The sequence below is a fragment of the Caloenas nicobarica genome, chromosome 2 (assembly GCF_036013445.1).
Source record: "Caloenas nicobarica isolate bCalNic1 chromosome 2, bCalNic1.hap1, whole genome shotgun sequence".
Taxonomy (NCBI): Eukaryota; Metazoa; Chordata; class Aves; order Columbiformes; family Columbidae; genus Caloenas; species Caloenas nicobarica.
This window is the reverse complement of record NC_088246.1, coordinates 97,120,593-97,142,885: the sequence shown is the minus strand read 5'-3', so window position 1 is coordinate 97,142,885 and position 22,293 is coordinate 97,120,593. Positions and strand designations below refer to the sequence as shown.

Below are 22,293 nucleotides of genomic sequence, written 5' to 3'. Positions count from 1 at the left end.
TCTAAGCACCACTGAACATTAAGCTATTTCCAGTTAGTAATAATTTATGAAAGGGGAGTTTGCAAGAAGTACTGAGTCCCTCAAATATACTTTAGCTGAATTCAAAGTGCATCAGATGTAGGAGCAGCAGGTACCACTATCATGTATAATTTATCATAATGGGACTTCTCCAGTGTCCAGCAACGCTGCTCTGTGGGCTGCTCTTGCAGGCAGCTGGAAGAGCTGCTGAAGAAGGGGCCTCTAAGAAGTTTTTTGGGTATCATAGTTCCCCTGAGCTGAAAGCTCTCTGCACTGCTGGTGAGGACAGGAGAGGGGCTTTTCATTCCTGTTTGATGTCATTTTGGCCTCCGGATTAAAGACAGAATTTGTGGTGTGGGTGCCATATGAATCCCCTTTGAACTCAGAGTTGAAGAAAGAAATGAAGTCATTTAAGTAATTCCCCAGGAATATAAGCCACTTTCTGCATGAGTTATTAAGTCTTTTCAAGTCACTTGTAGAACACAGTTGGAAGTAAGATCTGTCCTTCTGGGAGATATTTTAATTGCTACTGATGCTGGAAAAGACACTGAAACCTTCTGGGAAAACCAAGAGGAAAAGTCTACTGGGAAAGCCAACATATAACAGGAAAAAGAAAATTGTGCCTCATGACAACAGTTGTGGGCATCTACAAATAGCGTTTGCAAGCAAAAAAACATAGGCAAATGCTATAATAATAAGGTAAGGAAAGATCTGTACTTGATATCTTTTTCACACCATTTTTGATACAAATTATGTCTTGAAATTGTAAAAGCACAGTAAGAAACAGAGTGAAGAATCTCTAGCTTTAATTTATAAAGATATTAATAAAACCAATTTTGCCTTAAGATGGCTTGTTCCAGTACTACTATCTCCAGTACTAATTACACACATTATCTAACAGTAAAATTTTGCTGGATTTTTTGAGTCAAATCAAAGTACAAGGTAATTAGTCCTGTAAACTAGAGACACCTTATTCAGCACCAATTGCTCAGTCAAAACTCCTGCTGAAGCTCCAGGGAATTCTGCATAATTAAGGCACAAATAAAGTTACTCTGAAAATGCATCTGAAGAATCTGTCTAGAGATGGGTTCTTTTGAATTACAATAGCTGGTTCAGAAGTATTACCAGTATCCATCTCAATAATATGTTGTGAATCGAAATGTCAGGCTGGGTACATGGAGCTATGAGGAAGACAAGTAGTAGTTAAAAGAGGACTTCACAAACATTAAAGCTTTCTTCTGGGAGAGATCAGCTCTTTCCAAGCAGGACAGGATCTGACTTCAAGTCCTAAGGAGATGCTACAGTCCTAAGGAGGCTAAGCCGACTCACCCACCAGCTGTTGCCCTGCCTCCTCAGCACCGACAAAGACATTTGTCTGAGCCAATGCCTGGACATTTCACCTCAATAAACTGGCAAGAAACAATTTTTGGTTGCTCTCAATTTATGCTACCTTAGAGGTCTATAGTGCCTGTGAAAGGACTGTACCCACAGCACCTCATCTCACTTCTTCACAATCATCACTCATCTCCACCTTGAATTGACTCTAAGTGCTTGACTGACAACAGAATAAGCCCACCTCCATCCGCTCAGACATAAAATCAAACCAGTAGGGAGAGGGGGGGGAAACAAAAACAAAAAAGCTATCTTGGTTTTGTTGGCAAAGTGCTCAGGGTCTAAGCAAGGGAGAAGGGAAGCCTAGATGGCCACAGTTTTGGTTGGAGGGGGGATTTGGTTGGAGGGGATTACCAACTTAGCTGACAGCCAGCTGTTGAATTAGGCCAGTAAGGTTGTGCAACCTGAGAAACTATGTCAAACAGTGGGATCTGCTTCTGAGTGTCACTGCTGAAAACTCACCCAAAAAAGGTTAGGAAGCTGGTTTATCCTCTGCAGGACAAGGAAAGACATGAGGATCTCTTGTCCCTCTCAGTGCACTTTTATAGAGCAGGTCTTCTGCTGATTTGTCTTTCCCTCAACAAATGTGCAGGGAACAAGAGACCTTATAAATAAGTTCCTTTTAATTTGAATGATTTCCTTCTCTTTAAAGCTGAACATAAAATAAGTTAGAGACATAAAATTTATTTCAGATTAAGTATACTTTGAAACACCACAGACCTAAATGGCAAAAAAGGACACTTTTTAACTAGTCTGTAAAAGATAGAGTTATTCTTATGTCCACATGGAGTATACCTGTACATAAATGGAAAAGAGATGACAAGCCTGCTCATGCAGTCTCACAAGACACCTACGTGTACCAAAAACCACATTCCTCAAGCTGAAAGCTTTTCTATCCAAATAATTTTCAAAGGGATAAGCCACAGAACTAATTTCAGATCTTGCAGAATTTAGAATTATTGAAACAGGTGAAGTACTGTATTTAAATAGTAATTTTAAATGTGAGGTTTTTATTTACAGGAAAGACCTGCAAAGTTTGACCATGCATAAGGGAAATGTAAAAAGGCAAGTGGAATGTAAAGGAAGGTTTAGAGTTGATGGCATAGCCCTTTGATTGTCTAGGCACATCCTAATGGAATGAAGCTGCCTCAGGGGAAGTTCAGATTGGAGATTAGAAAAAGGTTCTTCATTGAGAGGGTGGTCGGTCACTGGAACAGGCTCCCCAGGGAAGTGATCAGGGCACCAGGCCTGTCAGAGCTCAAAAAACATCTGGATGATGCTTTTAGTCATATGGTTCAGTTTAAGTTAGCGCTGCGAGGAACATGGAGTTGGACTCAATGATCCTTACGGATCCCTTCTGATTTGTGATATTCTATGATTCTATACTTGCTGAAATCAGTGGAAGTTCTTACACAGAATTTTCATTACTGCTTCTAACACAGATATGTTGGAAACACAGGGAAATTAATGAAGAAGTCATTTTGGTATTCAGAAAGTTGAACAGGAGAGTTATGCATGTTAAAATTTGACAAGTAGTCTACATAGTCAAAGCGATTAAACTCAAAGAAGAAAAACACAATACTTCTCATGTAAAATAGACATTTAAGAGGAAATCTGTATCACATGAAAGTGTATGAAAAGAATTCAGAAGTTTTAAGTGCAACCTTCAACTAACCTCAAGTTTTGAATCAAGTCTAAAGAAAAATAATATATAAAAATTGTATACAGATCTCACTAGACAAAAGAAATAGCCAGCCTGACTGAAGTAACAACTAAGAAAACAATTTTTCATACCTATTTTTCATATATTCTTTGCAACTACAAATTTCAATATATCAGTTTAATATATAGGTGAACTTATATTTCAATACAGTAACAAAATGTATATATATGTACACACACACTTCTAGAAAACACAATAGTTATATCACCATGTGATGAACTAGTGTAAATAGGTCTCAGCACATATGATAGAAATATCTCAGAATGGAAGAAAAGGGTTACTGGTAGAGCAACTAACAGTTTTATTATGCTTGATTACATTTACATAATAAATCAGCAATCAACGGGCAAAAGGCAAATAGCAAAAATTCCTAGCACTGAGGCTAGAAAATAAAGAGTGAGGGGAAAGGAAAGTACACATGGCAGTTTTATGAAGAGTAAATCTTTCTAGGATGTGCTTAATGGTACTAAAAAGAAAGTAAAAAATGGAGTTGAGCAAGGATTATGGAACATAGAAAAATAGAAGCAGCTCTAACTACATTAGAAATGTGACTAGAAAGGCCACCTTCGGTGTTATTTTAAGAGTCAAAGTCCGTGTCCTGCTGCCAACTGATGCATAGACTTCATTCTCTTTGAAGTTAATTATAGTTGTGCACATCACAATAGCTACTGTTCTGCTGATGATTCTCATATCCATTTCCAACAGCCATTGTTCCTCTCTAGTCTGTTCTGATAATAAAGGGTCACATTAGAAAAAGAATAAGGCTTGAAACATTGACACAAATGGTTAACTTCTGTTTGTCCATAAATGCAATCCACATATTATCATTTCTTTCCTCTTAGAGCAGACCGTCAACTCAATCTAATGGGTCTCCTGCTTGCAATCAAAACATATCGGTTTTGGTCTAACACTGTGTTCTAGTAAGAAACTTTTCATATTTGGAGTGTGGCATATAACCTGTTACAAGCCAAACTAAGCATACCCAAAAAGTATCTATCTGGAAGAGAATCATGCTCCTAAAAGTAGAGATTGATTTATGCCTCTACTCTTCACGTAAAAGTGCCATGCCTTGCAAACAGGGTAGAAACTGCATACCTAGGGTGTTTATGGAAATGATATGTTTGTTTTGCAAGGGAAGACAGCAGGCATTTGCTAGAACCCCTGCATAAACAACTGCTTCTGCTGCTTATTTTTGGGTAAGGGAGTGTACATTGACTCCACATCCAGAATTCCTATACCACTTGATGACAAAGGGATCAACTTGACAGATGGCTGGTACTGTATGCAGGAACAGAAATAATTGTGAGGAGATGTGTTACTGGAGTATAAATGTATTAATAAAAATTTCTAGAAGTACAAGGTTCTTTAGCAGGCATTCACCAAGCAGGTAGCTTATACAGGTTAATAGATATAATATGATAATCAAAACCAGCATCTAGGTGAGAGACTGACTATTAGAGACCCATCATTAGGAGAAACAAACTCTTCAGTAAGAGCACTCTTTGAAACCTGAAAACAAAAGCTTTAGATAATATTCTGTTAGGACAGCATCCACAGGAATCAGTTGGGAATCTTTACTTTATTGAGCAAGATGCTGTACTGCGTGCACATCAGAAAAAACACTCTTGGCCAAAGGTGTGTATGTTACTCTCTGAAAGAAGAAAACAAGTTAATCAGAATTTCTGAGAATAAAAATGGCAGTGTTATGGGACAGATTTTCTCTTTGTCCAAACAGAAAACAAAAAAGGCAGAAATTTGAATAGAGAACATTTCGGAAGAGTTTTTTGTTTGTTTTGGTTAAGAAAAAGAAACAAACACACACCTAACCAAAAAAAAACCACCCCAAAAACCCCAACAAATAACCCCAAACACACCACGTACCCTAATGCTACTGCTTTCATGAAAACAAACACACTTTACCCCTCCTTGTGTGTTCCTGTTGTCCGTTTGCTCTGATTATACCAAAGATGATAATCAAATGCAGAATGTTAATGAATACCCCTTAGTCTTAAAGACAGATAACTGCTCTCTAGCTGTGTGCATGGATTTCATTTCTACACGGAACTGGTGAAGCCCTGCATCTCCTCAGGCCTGTTCTCCACTCCCATTCACTGCAAGAATAATTTGAAGCAGCATTTTTTTCTCCCAACTCTGCAAGAGAGGGGCACAGCCACAGCAGAACCTTAAAGTTTTCCTAAAGTTTACTTGGAGCTCTTATGCAGTCAAAAAACCCCTACAACCTAGATTGCAGAGAATGAAGAGTAGGCAGCAATGTGAACTAGTCATGGTGGGATGAGAACCCTGCATACTGCTCAATGGTGGCAACTGCTTCCACTTAACAAGTATAAGAGACAAAACAAGTTAACTGTATTAGTTAACTGGATGGTGCTTTGCAGGACTCCTAACTAATCTAGCAAAAGAGGCCACTGACCTACACAGTCTGTGCCCCTCCTCTGTGAAAGACTACCTTACTCACAGCAGAGATATCTGAACAGGAGCACTATCGGTCATCACATTATACTTATTTACGCTGCAAGCAGCAGGAGTTCTGTAGACCACAGAGCAATACATTGTAGCATCCCTGAGCTGGGTATAAGTCCCATAGAACTCTGTCACATAAAGCTGGTTATCAGGCAATCTCCAGGAAAAAAAAAAAAAGGCACTGTGGGCAGTTAAGACCGTAACAAATACAACTTCTGCAGCTATAGCAGTTGTTAAATACAAGTCATTGATTCATCACCAGATGAATTACCTGAGCCTCAAATGTTGTTTAGTAGCAGAGTCCCTCCAAGTACCTCTAATTAAGATATATGGTCCCTGATGAACACTAACGTGGAATTAAGAGTCTAGCTCCTTCGACTTTATTTAAAATGGCCATAGACACTATGCAAAAGCAGTGTAAGAAAAATTAGTGTAACAGCAATGGAAGAAATTGAAAAAATATGACTATCATGGAGGACTCCCAAAAATGATGTTTGAGAAACTTCCACCTCTTTGGGGTAAAAAAAAAAAAAAAAAAATTCATCAGTATATTGCATTTTACTGTTGTACAGCAGATGCAATTCTATGTTGAATTTATTGGAATTGTTGAGGGAAGAGAAAGATATAGGAATTAAGCACTAGGGCTTGGTGGTGAAAAATCTTTTTGGTGCTGTATAGCAAACTTTCTTTAGAATGCGTGGCAGCTGACAGTTTTAGATCATATCACTCTTCACAAACTCAATACTGAGATCAGTGATTCACCATTACTACTGAAGACAGTCCAGAGAAGTTATTTTGGGTACTTTTCAGCATAGAAAGGCAAAACTCACTAGTCTTGTCTCAGTCTTGTCCTTGGGCCTTGAGGACTAAGACAAAAGTAGCAAGATATTGGCGTGTATCAGTCTAGAAAAAGCAAAAAAGAAAAACTAAGAAACTCAGGGAAGCACAGACTTGCACAGAAGTGAATTATAAAATATAAAATAAATGTTTTGGTATTTTCCTTTGTTATGAACTTAGAAAAAAAATCAATTAAACAAGAATTTTAAAATTAAATGCTATGACTCTAAAAAAGCTGGGTCATACCCCATTCTGCTGTGCCAAACTTACATTTATCCAAATTCCAGAGCACATACTTAGAATGAAGAAGAACTACTAAAGCACTTAGAAGTCTTAGTTATTTTTTCAGCAAAGATGATATTTTTCTTCTTTTGCTAAGCTGAAATTGTGGTGCCCCATATATTTACCTGAGGGCTGAAGATACTGAAAACCGATGAAATAAATGGATACTTTGAGGTGAAAATCTTTCATACTGCTTTGCAGCTTAATAAGAGAGGAGTAATAGAAGTCATGCCACAAATGCCACAGATACACACTTTCCTACAGGTCTCTCTTAGATGTTGCCTCTGTAGTTACTTTGAAAGTGAAAACAGGAAATGATTCAAACACGCTATTTTCCTGCTGTCTCCTCCACTACTTACAATCCCTTAGTCATCATACTCAGAGAACAAAAATTAAACCAGCCTTCAGGCTGCTCTAACCTGAGCCGTGACAGTGAATCACAGACATGTAACCATCTGTTGGATCTCAGGTTCCTCTGCTTGCGCTATTCCTGAGCTGCTAAAGAAGGTTACCTCCCAAATCAGTTTTTTCTAGGCACATCCTTTGGCTCAGGCAGAGCCTTTGAGTTTCTACCTAATCCTCCCCGAGGTCTCTCAGGGTCAAACATGAGTCTTACATTCAGAAACATTTCAGTTTCAAAACTGCAAGGAGTCAAAGACAATGCTGCTTTCATGAATCAAAAAGTACATATTTTCTCAAAATTATCCAAAAGCCACAGTGTAAAGCCTCAAAATCCAAAGCCTGTTTGAAAGCCACATGAAAAATTATCACTGGCTACAAATAATTTTAAAGATAGGAGGTCTACTTATCAAGCTTTGTATAAATTGCAAACTCAATTTTCACTGATCCTTGCTCATTTGTGAGCAAAGTAAATGCCTTTTTAAAAATTATAATCACCTACCAGGTTTGCTGCTAATGCTGAAACTAGATTTCTTAGAGCAGGGGTGTCAAGCTCATTATCACTGGGGGCCACATCAGCCTCGCAGTTGCCTTCAAATACGTTTATACAGTCCTAAAGTTACATTCGGCCCTTTGAAGGCAACTGCGAGGCTGATGTGGCCCCCAGTGATAATGAGCTTGACACCCCTGCTTTAGAGAATCACAAACACTTCTAATTATTAGGAAAGTCAAAACCAACCTCAGATAAATGCTCTACAGCTTAGCTCCATCTCTCCTCTTCCACAAGTTCTCAATATAAATCTCAACTACTTCCAACCTAAAATACTATTGTTGAACATATGACATTCTAGTCATGACCTGCCCCCCCAACATGTAGAAATAAAGGCAAAAATTAATTATACCAGGATTTTTTTTTTTACAGTATTTACACTTATTTACTGTCTGCTCAGAGCTGCTATGGTATGAAATACTCTAAATATGAAAGTAGCTGCATCTGTGGGAGACCTCAGCACATCACCAAGCCAGAGGTACAAGGGCATGGTCTTGGCTAAACGCGTTATGGCAAATCCTTTACTTTTTTTGTCAACAGACATTACAACAGAAAAACTCCAAGTAGTGAAGGGGATTGTTCATAGGAGAGAGATATGTTGAGAATATGTAAGAGAAAAAAAGTTATTATTTTACAGGTGGCAACTACATGATTTTTTGTCATCTTTTACCCTTCATAGTATGTTACATAGTTTTCTCCTTCAAATTCTTGTTCCAACTTCAACTGTTGAGTTCAATGATACAAAAGGAACATTACAGAAATAAATGAATTTACCCTAAAATCACCCCAAACAAGAAAGTCTTGCTATCCATGTTTTACACATAAGAGAACTGAGAGTGTAAGGTTTAAGTGTCTCAAAATAACACTGGTAGCAGAAGTAGGAAATGAATGCTGACTTTAGGTCAGCCTACTGTGTCATGGTTATGGAATCATCCTACTCTCCCCTAACACACCTGATCCCTTCCTAGCATTCAGAGGAGTGTTAAATCTTCTTAAATAAAATAAATAAAATTGGAAGTATGTTCATTTTTCACTCCCTGTTCACTCTTCACTGTGTGAAATTCTCACCTTCACATTGCACAGTATAGGTGGCAAATAAACACAAGGCAATGGAAAAAAAAAGTCTGCACCAGTATATTAAACTTATTCATGAAGGTGGTTCCCATGAAAGTGGAGGGATGACAACACCAACCAGCCCAGAAAATGCATGTGCAAAGAGTACAATGCAAAATTGAGACTGTAGAAGGACAATGGCATGATCTTACTTTTACTCAGTTACTGATGTAACTCTACAAGGTTCAGTGGAGGGCTCATGATTTTTATACTACCAGTCAATTAAAACAGACTTCCAGCTGCCAATAACATCAGCTCTCAGAATTGCTTTTAAGCTATTTATAAGCCTGCAAGGCATCTGCAAAAGGTTTCTTTTAGGGTATAAAAATCAGCATATTTTCATGGAGACTTGCAGAATTTAAGAAATAAAATATTAGAATAAATCCTTAGCTGATACAAGCTACCCATTCATTTTGGTAGAGCTGCCACCTCATATTTACATATTTCCAATTGACCATGTCACAGACTTTGGAAACTATTGCTTTCAAAAGACAAGCATCTCAAACTTCTTTTTTTGTGTGTTTTCATTAACCTTAAATTAAAACAAACAAAACACACCACCTCAAAAAACTACACAAATCAAACAACCCATAATAAAGTAGGAATACCAGTATTTCCTCCCCTCCCTAGTTATATATCCAAGCTGCTGCTATACTCTGTCCCAGAAATTTGAATAGTTAATTTTAATAGAAATATCTTGTGAATGTTTTTTAATATCAAGGATCCCACCAATCATGCTTCTGTGGCAATCATATGTGAGGTGGGAGGCAAGATGGCAAAAGTAATTTGATAAATTTGATGAACAAACAAGCTAAAGGTAAGACTCCTTTATAGACCTCCTACTAAAACTGAGAGTACCACAGTCTGCAGAAATATTTTTTTTTTGTTTTGTGAAGTATGTTGTTCCATTATTCAGCCATGCCCATTCTAGCTTAAAATTGACCAGACGCAAGCAAAACCCCAGTTTTCCCCATCACATCCAAAGCCAGTAAGCAGCGTAAAAGTGCCATTCTAGGAAGGTTAGGCTTTTAATTTTGCTGGCTCTATAAAACTTTGTTACCCAGGAGTCTTGCAGTAACACCTGAAGAGGCTAAGTCTGATCTTTACACTACTGTAAGCCAGTGTTTACCTGAGTTGCACAAGACCCTAAGAGATCAAGGCTCTAAAATACTTAAAATTGACGGTAGCAAGCAACAGGTGAGCATTCAACACCCTTAGGAAAACAAAATTCCTTAATGGAATTTCTGCTAAATATTATTTTATTTATTTTTCTGACTTGAGGTCCAATTCTTCTGGCCCCAGCCTCACACAGGGAGGCACTACCTGAAGAAGTTCTGACAGCCAGGAGTCACTGACCTGTTCTAGAACTGCAAGGCCAGTGAGCACACCTTGGTTGCAACCTGCCTGTTCTCTAGGAGAGGTTTTGTAGTCCAAGGACAAGGATGCTTTGGAATTAGGAGAGGAATTTGAGATACCACAGCCATTATTCCTGCTGTTAACTACTGGAGGTGGTATTATCTTTTTAAAAATATGGTAATTTAAAAAAAAAATACTATGATACATTTAAAACAAAAGGGTTAATGAAAAATTCATTAGTATAGGAATGGTGTAAATGCATCTCTGCCCTTAAAGTAGGTTAATATCTGAAATAAATAATTTTAAAAATGCAAATGAGCTTTCCATTGCAGCCATATTTTATTCACATTCTATGATATTTATAGCTGTGTTCAGTGTATAGCAATAAATACCTTTATGAAAACAAAAGTATTCAATGCTATTTAAGTGGATTTAGCTGTTTTCCAGATACATATGCAATGTTTAAAGAGCACATCTCTGGAAACAGAAAAAGGATTTGACAGATGAAGACTGATATCTTCATTTTCAGTTTTTCATAAGAACCTTGTTTTCTCTGTGACACCTATGTGTATCCTGCTAGATGCCAAACTGCACAAGAAACTGAAACTGGCCCTAAGGCATTAAGCTTTACAATATTGGATACATGTTATTTTGAAGAGCTTAAAAAAAAAAACCAACAAAAAAGAACAAAAATCTCCACTGTTTTGTTTTATTAGATATTAAACTATTTTGGGTTTTTTGGGGTGGATTGAAATATCTGAGGTAGATAACAAAGGCACACAACTGTTTTACATTTCTACATTTCCTTCTCTATTTTCTAGAAGTTCAATATCTGAACTTTTCCCTGACTCTGGATTAGGAGAAGTGGAAAGTCTCTTTTCTGATAAATGATATTGTGCAAGCATGTGTACACAATCAAGTCAACAAGAATGTTCAGTAAAAACTCCAAAAGGAATCTCTGCACTCTCACTCTTGTCACCACATCAAGGATTCTTTAGTTATTGGGTTATCTGGTATTGCTACAAACTGATTTCTGTTAAGATCCATTACTGCTTCTCTCATCTTCCCTAAGAGCATCAGCATCTTCCTTCAACAAAATTTAAGCAGAACTTATTATATTAGGTTGGTGCAAAAGTAATTGCAGTTTTGGACTGAATTTTAAATCATTATAACTAGACTCAAACATCTTTATTAATCAAAATAAGGACCATTACAATCAACACAGTTTTGCCAACAAGAAATAAGTTTATCTATTCTTGTAGTGTAAAAATCCATGTTTCAGGATTCTACAAAAACTCTTGGAAAGCATTTTCTGCATCCTGCTAGTTGTGGAAGCATTTTCCCTGTGAAAAGTTGTCGAGATGCTTGAAGAAGTGGTATTCAGTTGGTGAGAGGTCAAGTGAATATAGCAGAGGAGGCAAAACTTCACAGCCCGATTCATTCAACTTTTGAAGCACTGGTTGTGTGACTTGTGGTTGGGTGCTGTCGCAGAGAAGAGTTGGGCCCTTTCTGTTGACCAATGCCAGCTGTGGGCATTGCTGGTTTTGGTGCATCTCATCAACTTGCTGAGCATACTTTTCAGATGTCATGGTTTTGCCAGGATCTAGAAAGCTGCAGTGGATCAGACCAGCAGAAGACCACCAAACAGTGACTGTGGCCTATTTTTTGGTGCAAGTTTGGCTGTGGAAAGTGCTTTGGTGGTTCTTATCAGTCCAAACACTGAGCTGGTCATGCTATAAAAATGCACTTTTTGTCACATGTCACAACCCAATCAAGAAATGGTTCATTTTTGTTGTGTAGAATAAGGAAAGACTTAAAAACACCAAAAAAATACATGATTTTGATTTTCAGTCAGCTCACAAGATACCCACTTATTGAGCTTTTTCACCTTTCCAATTTGCTTCAAATACTGAACAACCATGGAATTGTCAAGGTTGAGTTCTTCGGCAGCCTCTTGTGTAGTTGTAAGAGGATCAGCTTTGATGATTGCTCTCAAATAGTCATTGTCAACTTCCAATGGCCAGCCACTACACTCCTCATCTTCAAGACTCTTGTCTCCTTTGCAAAACCTCTTGAACCATCACTGCACTGTACGCTCGTTAGCAGTTCCTGGGCCAAATATGTTGTTGATGTTGTGAGTTGCCTCTGCTGTTTTATGACACATTTTGAACTTGAATAAAATATTGCTCAAATTTGCTTTTTGTCTAACATCATTTCCATAGTCTAAAATAAATATAAAATAAGCAACAAGTAATAAGACAGTAGCAAAAAAAAAAGGAAGGTGCATTAAATGAAGTATAACAACCACATTTAAGAATGTATTCCAATATCAAATAGCAAATTTCAACAACACAAAACCTGCAATTCCTTTTGCACCATCTTAAGCAAGCCCAGAGATGAGTCATTCTCATGGGCACCTAGGAACTCAAACTGTACTATTTCAGCATTACCAACAATTAATTCCATACAGTATGTATTCTCAAGTGTATTGAAACCCCCAAACCTGTTGAAACCTCATTATATAATGACAGTAAGAATTTTCAATATCATTCAAGATATACACCTTAGGGAAATACAGACTTAATGCTTGATTTACATACGAAATTTCTATTTCTTTTCCATTTATTTTTTCCAAGGTGCCCCAGCATATACAGCTAATTCCTGGCAACATAAGTTAAGATTTTTCCTATATTTCCATTGCTGCTCAGTCATGTTTGACTAAAAACATACATTCTAGGCCAAATTTCAGGCAATAGTAAATCTGAAATGAGGTTTACTTTATACTGAAACTATGCATTACAGTAGAAGCATAGACAAACTATAGAAAAAGAAAACCACCACCACCACAAAAACCAAACAAAATACAAAAACCAACACCCACCCCAAACAAAGCCAACAGAAAACCCCACAACTCTCAAAAACAGAAGACCCTGCCTTTACCTAGGAGAGTAGATTTAGCCCATCTCCTTTCTCAAAAGGACAGAAAAGAAAGAGGATATTTGTTAGAACCAAGAGACAAAGACTTCCTGCCTTCCTTACAACACTTTCCAGAATTTGAGCTCTTTCTTCAAGAGCTGGACCTCGCATGGACTTCTTGAAATTAAAACATCCACTATCTCCAATCATACTGAAAAAAGTATAGGAGGTTTCAGTATCTGGAGTGGATACCTTTGCCTTTGAAATAATATGGAAAAGCTTTTCTCTTGAATAGTGTTCTACCCCAAGCAGTCGCAAAAGTACAGAAATTCATTAACACTTGCCTCTGTTCTGTATTGAGGATGTTTGGACTCTGGTGTTGGTGTAAAGCTTGGCAGAAAACAGGCATCTTAAGGGCTGAGGGAAAACCTAGAATCGCTATCCAAGCCTTCATAATACAGCAGCTAGCATTTAAAAGGAAAACAAGTTAACAGGACCACTTGCATTGTGTGAAAAAGCCACACCTCCAACTCATGTATGTGTGCAAATATGAAATAGAGTACATGATTTAATGTATGCATAACAATACAGTATGGGTAACTACCATAAACTGTAAAACAAAAAAAACCCCCACCCTCTTACAAATACCTTTTGATGTAAGTAAAAATATATTGTATCACTGAAATTTAGTCAGCCTTTCTTAATATCACTTTAGAGAATTTCCTAATTCTTGTGGTCAGTCTTAATACACTCAAAAGGGTACCTTTCTCATAAAAATATATGCCTGAATAAAAAGTGTCTTTCCCAAAGACATCTGTTGATCTAAAGGTGTAGAATTGCTCAGTTGCCCACATCATCCAGCGTTCTAATTGGTGTCCACCCTCACCATTGTGAAGCTTTTCCTCATTCTCAGTTTGAAATTTCCTCAACCTCCAGACACTGAGTCTTGGTTATTCCTGATAATACAAAGCTTGTTCTTGAGTACCACCTCTTTGTGTCAGTACTCAGAGGCTTAAGCTAAAAGACACTTACCCAAATTATTCCAATATCAAAGCACTGTTTCAAACACAGTTGATTGCACAAGATCTTTTAATCAGTATTACTTATATAAATCATGACATCCCACAAGCATCACCCTATATGTATATCAGTATCTTTCTCTCCAGCTGCAAATAATGCAAATAAGCTTGTAAGAGACAATATCCGAGGAGTCAATGTGGGCGTCATCCCTGCACAGAATGGCTTGACTTCAGGGGAGAGTTCTGCACTGTAAAGAGAAACACGTTGGTACTACACATATTTCCATACACTTCCTAGCCAGGGATCTGCAAAAGATCCGTGTGTATTTATTTGGTTTTAACAAGGATGCACAATTAAAACGATTTCAGCATTTCTCTGAAATCAGAACATCTGTTATGTACCAAGAGAGGTGTCCTAAAAACCTACATAAATCTAGATTTTATTCTTCTGTTAAGCAGCAAAGCATTCTATATTTATGTGCATCAGCATGCCAGGGACTTTATATGTACATTAACTGAATATTCATCTGTTAAATATCGCCAGTAATGAAATACTATACTTTCAGCCCTAGCATACAAGATTTGTGAATGTTTATCCCCCATTTTAGGACAATCCAGTTGTCACTGTTCTTGGTTACAGACACACAGCCTGTAGTTCAAGACCAGTGTTTCTCATCTAAATCAGAAACTGGAAGAAGAAAGAACTCCTTGAAACATTTCTCATTGAAATCTCAGGATTCTCATGACTCGCTGATAGATATTTTTGTTCTGCCAAATCTTTTTTGTCTCTTACAGAACCTGTGCCATCTTCTGTACGACTTCTCTGCATAAGTAATTGGAGGAAAAAATATGTAAGAGAAGTCACACTGCTACTCTACTTTAAAAATAACAAAACTTGCAATGAAAACAGGTTTAATCAATAACCAAGGATAGGGCAGTAACAGGTGTTAGTCATGCCTCCCTTTCCCAAATCTATAGTGTGTTCAAATCTTGTCTAGTTTCATACACCTAAATAAGTGATCTCTCACCTTTCCTACTATCTGAAAAACAAAAAAAACCCCACTACTACAAAAAACCCCCACAAAAACCAAAACAACAAACCAGAAGAGATTGAGGAAGAGTTTTATTGTGCAGATGTGAAGGCCTACTCCAGTCATCACATCTGCACAGATGTCCACACTCTCTGGACAGACCCTCCACAGCCTGAAACCTTGTGCAATTGTTTCTTTGCACATGGACAAAACACCTGGAGTTGTGCGTGGTATCACACTTCACTGCAAATCTGTGCCTTTCTGATGGGCAGCACAGTGACACACAGCTCAGTTGGACAAACTGGGTGACTAGCATCAGGCTGTGGATTCCCCCGTGAAATTCTGGCAGGCACCTGCAACTCAGCACCAATACTCTTCAGCTCCCTTTTGAATATTGCTGAGCACCTTCCAACTCTGGAAGAAAAACAAACCCACCCCACACAACAGCTGAAACAGTTCAATGGCTGCACAGCATTAGAGGAGCTGAGACAGAGAGGTGGTTTCAGAATAATGCTCCTGTAGTGGGCACCACTAAGAATGAAGCACCTTGGACCCTGGTAATCCACAAACACAGGACTCTACTGTCCACCCACCAGCATCACAACTAAAAACAGATATGAAGCCTTAAGAGCTATAGACACCCATGAGCAAGGTCTGCAAGGAGAAACTGTACCAGTAGGACACAGTGGATACTATAAAAAGAAATTATGGGTGCTCATAGTGGCTGACTCTGATAAGGGGCACTTAGGCATCCACCTCCTGGCCTGACAGAGAGTCACAAGAGTCATGCTGCCTTCTGGGAGCTAAGATCCAAGATGTTGCTGAAAGGGTTCCACAACTTGTCAAAACCATAGACTACTATCCACTGCTGCTCTTCCATGTGGGCACAAATGACACTGCAAGCCAGAAATTAGGTAGAAAAGAAAAGAAAAAAAAAAAAGACAGACTATAAAGCCCTGGCTACTTAATCAGGAAGACAAAGTTGATGAGGCCTTCTACAGACAACCAAAAGTAGCCTCATGATCACAGGTTCTGGGTCTCATGAGAGACATCAACCACCCTGGTATCTGCTGGAAAGACAGCATAGCTAGGCCCACAGAGTCCAGGAGGTTCCTGCAGACCATTGATGATAACTTTCAGACACAGGTGATAGAAGAACCAACAGGGAGAGGTGTGCTGATGGACATTGTACTAGTAAACAGAGAAGGACTGGTTGGGGATGTGAAGGCTGAGGGCAGCTTTAGCTCCAGTGACCATGAGATGGTAGAGTTTAGGATACTGCGTGGAAGAAGCAGGGTAAAAAGTAGGATGACAACTCTGGACTTCAAGAGAGTTGACTTCGGCCTTTTTAAGTTCAAACCTGGACAAATCCCATGGGTTAGGACTCTAGAGGGTAGGGGGCTCCAAGAGATCTGGTTAACATTCAAGTATCACTTCCTCCAAGGTCAAGAACAGTGCATCCCTACAAATAAGAAATCAAGCAATGGGAGCAGGAGACATACATGGATGAGCAAGGAACTTCTAACAAAACTCAAATAGAAGAAATTTACAGAATGTAGAAAAAGGAACAGGCCACTTGGGAGGAATACAGGAAAGTTAGAGTATGCAGGGATGCATTAAGGAAAGCTAAGGTCTACTTGAAATTGAATCTGGCAAGGGACACCAAAGAAAACAAGAAGGGCTTCTTCAAGTATTAATACATCAGTAGTAAAAGGAAGACCAGGGAAAGTGTGGGCCTGCTGCTGAATGAGGTGGGTGCCCTTGTGACAGCAGATACAGAAAAGGTAGAGTTGTTGAATGCCACCTTTGCTTCAATCTTTACTTCTAAGGCCAGGCCTCAGGAAACCCAGACCCTGGAAGTAAGAGAGAAAATCTGGAGAAAGACAGACTTTCCCTTAGTGGAGGAAAATCAGGTTAGAGATCATTTAGGCAAACTAGACACACACAAATCCATAGGCCTCAATGGGGTGCACTCACAAGTGCTAAGAGAGCTCGCAGATGTTATTGCTATGTCACTCTCCATCATATCTGAAAGGTCTTGGAGAACAGAAGTCCCTGAGGACTGGAAGAAAGCCAGTGTCACTCGAGTCTTCAAAAAGGGCAAAGGAACCTCACCTCCATCCCTGGAAAGGTGGTAGAACAGCTCATACTGATGTCATCTCCAAGCATGTGGAAGAAAAGAAGTTTATCAGGAGCCATCAACATGGATTCATCAAGGACAAATCATGCTTGACCAATCTGATAGTCTTCTATGATGGTATGAATGGCTGCGTAGATGAGGGGAGAGCAGTGGATGTTCTCTACCTTGACTTCAGCAAGACTTTTGACACTGTCTCCTATGACATCCACATTGGCAAGATCAGGAAGAGTAGGTTGGTTGGGTGAACAGTGAGAAGGATTGAGAACTGGCTAGATGTCAGAGCTCAGAGGGTTACAAGGGTTGTGGTACAGAATATAGTTGGAGATCTGTAGCTAGCAGTGTTCCCCAGGGGTCAGTACTTGCAGTCTTGTTTAGCCTATTCATCAGTGATGTGGATGAAAGACTGAGCATACCCTCAGCAAGTTTACTGATGATACAAAACTGGGAGGATTGGCTGATACACCACTGACACCTGGGCACGCTAGAGAGTTGGATAGAGAAGAACCTAATGAAGTTCAACAAGGGCAAGTGTAGGGTCCTGCACCTGAGGAGGAATAACCCCAGGTACCAGTACAAGTTAGGGGTGGACCTGCTGGAAAGCAGCTCTGTAGAGAAGAACCTGAGACTTCTGGCTGACAACAGGTTGACCATGAGTCAGAAATGTGCCCTTGTAGCCAAGAAGGCCAACAGTATCCTGGGGTGCATGAAGTAGAGTGTGACCAGCAGGTCAAAGGAGGTTATCCTCCCTTCTACTCTGCCCTGGTGAGGCTGCATCTGGAGTACTGCATGCAGTTCTGGGCTCCCCAGTTCAAGACAGACAAATCACTAGAGGGAGTCCAGCAGAGGGCTGAAAAAATGAATGAGATTGGAGCAACTTTTGTACAAGGAAATGCTGAGATAGCTACACATTTTTAGCCTGGAGAAAAGAAAACTGAGAGGGGAACTTACCAGTGCTTATAAATATCTGAAGTGCTGATGTCAAAAGCACGAGGCCAGACTCTTTGCAACAATGCCTAGTGATAGGATGAGGTACAACAGGCACAGACTGAAACACAGGAATTTCTGTTTATATTATGAGGATAAAATTCTTTGAGGGTGCTAGAGCACTGGAACAGGCTGCCCAGAGAGGTTGTGTAATCTCCTCCTCTAGAGCCATTCAAAACTCACCTGGACACATTCCTGTGTGATCTGCTTTAGGTGAACTCGCTTCAGCAGGTGAGTTGGACTAGATGATCTCCAGAGGTCCCTTCCAACCTGAACCATTCTGCAATTCTGTGAACACTCTCCCTGCCGCCCCACCTTCTCCCCCCACCAAAAAAAAAAAAAAAAAAGAAAATCACCCATGCTTCTGGAATAATGGATATTAGAGTCTTTAAGATTGCTATAGAAAAGGTTATAATTAATAACTGCTGACATTGAGATGAAAATCAGTGCAGAGGTCAACAACAAAAAATCCTTAGAGAATTAAATTAATTTCGTGTCTTGAAAATGACACCTTTTAAGCTTTGATAATCTCCTTTAATTAAAGTTTCCCTTCAAGGCTCTAAACAAACATTGCTGAATGAAGTTGTGTTAAACTTCCTCAGGGGTTGTGTTGGAATACACACTGCCATCAAAATGTTGAACAAATCTTACCGTGAAGCAGAAATAAGACTTCTTAATTTATATATGCCCTAATCTTTTCCCTTTTAATATAATATTATGATGAAATGGTTTCTTTCATCCCTGTTTGCACTAATGCATTTCCATAGGATTTTTTTTAAGCAAAACAAGAAGTAAGAATCATTATCCAGCTATACTTCAAACTACATGCATGATGAAGGACATGCTAAAAAAGCTCAATAATAAAACTATGTGACATGAATGTGAAAAAAAATACAAATCACACAGTGGTGACTTATTGGAGAAATTTCTCTTGTTGAAGTTTGTTCATTTTATTGTTACTATTTCTAAAAATCTTTTCTAACTTTTTCCCCTCAGATGTTATTTCTTCCCTTAGATTTTTGTTCTCTCTCAGAAGTTTAATTAAAAAAAATAAACAAATACCCTAGCATTTCAAATCATTTTTTCCTCACTTCAGAGAAAGTTGAATACAGCTTTTGTTCATGCATGCATTTGGTAGATGCTTGTAGTAGTTCTCAGCTTATTTTCTACCGTTAAATTCCACAAATAGATGACATTAGGGCTGAACAGATATATCTTGGATGAAGACTGAAAATTAATCTGTACAATATTTATTTTCCTCTCTGAGCTAGGGGCTTGGTTTTAATTAACAGCTTGTAGTAGTTTCTGAACTCTAAGGTGATTGTCCAGTAAATCCTTAGAAACTACCAGCACCTTTCCATGTTCTCACATCCCTTGGGCAGTGCAGTTAAAAACATACCTGGCATATGCTGGAAACCCAATATAACATTTGTTACAGAAGTATACATTAGAGTAAGTAGAATGCAGCTGAGCCCCTTAAATCCACGAGTCAAAGTGACAACACATCCACAACATCAACACAGCATCACTAGTGCTAGCTGAGAATGCGATAAAGATGCATTAGACATCCTATAACTCAGGAAAACTAAAACATTTAATAGATGTATGACTACTCAACTTCACAGAGAGAAGCTCTTGTAGCACAGGTCTGACAACAGCAACTTTTCAGATGCCATGACTACTTGCACCAAAACATTGCTAGCCCTAATATCACCGAGTGAGGACCCAGACCCACTCAGAGTATCTCCCTCTGAGCATCCCACATTCAGACTGCAGATGCAAACACTCCCTGGAGAGCAGAAGCTAGTCTCTGCCTATTTCTCACCAATGCACAAGCACAGAAAAATATAGAAAGAAACCAAACAGAAAAAAAAAGCACAAACAAGAATGGGATTAAAATTTAGAGCTAAACTCAACTGAGAGGAACCTGGTCCTTCCAAAAAACTTTAAGGTTCTGCCTCCTGTCCACCTCCAGAGCAGAAAATAAATTGTTTAAACAGAACTGACTCAGGACTTTCACAGTGGAGAGGTTAATAACTTACGAACAAACAAAAAAACCTGTCAAAGTAAATTTGAAAACATGGTTACTTGGAGAAAAAGTATCAAAGCCAAACAAAATGTTTGAATTTGGAAGCTCTCAGATTTCTCCTGGAAGAGGAATTTTTTTTTTTCCCCAGTGGCTGTGTTCTGGCTGCATGTCCAGAAGGGACCTGTGAGTTCCCACCTCCTGTGGGAGCTGGCTGCAATCCTCTTACCACCCTTCCTCTAGTTCAGGCCTGAAACTCTGGTCCTGCACCCTCCCATACATCCCCACATTCCCAGGAAGACCTGGGCAGAGGCACCAGAAGGAGCTGCAGCACTCCCCACCCCTGCAGGATTCCCTGGTGTGGCCATGCAACCAGAACAGAAAGGCACCCCAAATGTCAGTCCTTCTGCAGGACAGCTTCTGTGTCACCAGGACCTGTTGCAAGAGCCAGTGATAGCAGCTTCTGCACAATTCTTTGTGTAAGATTTTCATAAAGGTCTGATCTTCCCCAAAATGAGTACCTCTGTGCTTAGAGAACACCAAGAAAAGAAAGAAAAGGCACCAGTGATAGTTGCCTCTAGTTGCTTTTGTTTTCTTTTTGGAATTTCTACCCTTTTCTATTCAACTTCCAGCTTGAAGACAAATATCACTTATGGTATTTATATTGTCTAATTCTACATAGAGTAGTATCTTCAGATGCATACATTTTTTTAAATGTTAAAATGTCTCACCTGATTGTTGCAGATATTTCACCTCCATACTTTGCAAAACTTGTCTAACTAAACAGGAGGAACATCTCACATAATTTATTGCTTATTGCTGGGAGTCAAAACACTGCACTACTGCTTCTATTTCACCACTCTAGTGTACTGTCTAAATCTAACCCAGAACAAAACAACATCAGATAGGAAGTTTATGATTTGCAGTACTGTTTAGGATATCATCCTTTACTCTGTCTGTACAAAAATGTAAAAAATTGCTTCCTGGGCAGTATGATCCTGACAGAATCACTTAAATGTTCCCTCTCATTATTTATTTTTTGTGACTATTAACACCACACACACAGGAGTTGTCTGCCAGTAGAATCTCATGAGTGGATGTTGTATTGCAGACACATCTAAGAGAAGTTCAAACCAACTGAAACAGTTAAATTAATGTTAGAAGGACTTTTGTTAGGATAAACTTTGCTCTCAGTTTTCTGATGTTAACTGGAGCAACTTCCTGTAACTTCCTGCTCTGAACAGGGCTGGTACAACAGAGCAGGAATTTGGTTGATTTAACTGTGGGTGAGCAACAAATATGATTCTGTTCCCGCCACCAAAATAATTTTTAGTAGTGTGAATGTGCAAGTGTTTCTGCTGGATTTGTGAGACCTCCCCAAGAGTTTTAGCAATTAGTTGGCTAAGCCATACCATGCTGGGCAGCACAGCTGTGGCTGTTCAACACTGCCTAACAAATCACACATCTGCTAAGACACAACTCTTAGCTCTGCCACTAGGTATTTTCATCTGCTTACTTTAGCAGGACGAAGAGTAGCTTTACTACTTATTTTATAGCTTTATTTGCAATGCTGTCCTAGGAGAAAAAGATGGAAATTTGCATAAACTGTTAGAAGACCTTTAATAGCAATGCATTACAATAAGCTTATTAAATAGAAGCCTGTGATTGAAGGTGATTGCAGAGTTTGTTGTCTAGGTAATTAACAATATTGCACAGAGGGACTTGCTTGCAATACATTTAAGATTTTAAACATTCACAAAGTATTCCCCCTCTTCTTACCTGCCCAGACCTAATCAGTTGTTATTGCTCCTCTTTATTACTTGTTAAGCACCTTCCTTGTGCTTGGTGCCTCCAGGATCCTTCCTAGCAGAGCAAAACACAGTATTTGAGTTATAAGGAACACAAAAGGGACTCTTTATTCAGGCTATGGGAGACAGAGAGCCTCTCAACCTCCTTACCACTTCAGCACAGCCCTTGCTGCTTCGTGTCACCAGGCAGGGCCTCCCCCAAATATGGTTTGACCCAC

The 22,293-nt window shown here is 39.0% G+C and overlaps 1 protein-coding gene across 21 annotated transcripts in view; it reads right to left on the bottom strand.

Annotated features, from left to right (window-relative positions):
• The window catches only part of LOC135986103 (poly(rC)-binding protein 3-like), a 525,102-nt gene that overhangs the window by 353,187 nt on the left and 149,622 nt on the right, over positions 1 to 22,293 (bottom strand). Inside the window, exon 3 of one of the 21 annotated variants that reach the window (XM_065629887.1) lies at positions 22,047 to 22,130. The exons of the other annotated variants lie outside the window; for them this stretch is intronic. The gene's annotated coding sequence lies outside the window, so the exon portion shown is untranslated. The remainder of the gene's footprint in view (positions 1 to 22,046; positions 22,131 to 22,293) is intronic. 21 annotated transcript variants of the gene reach the window in all.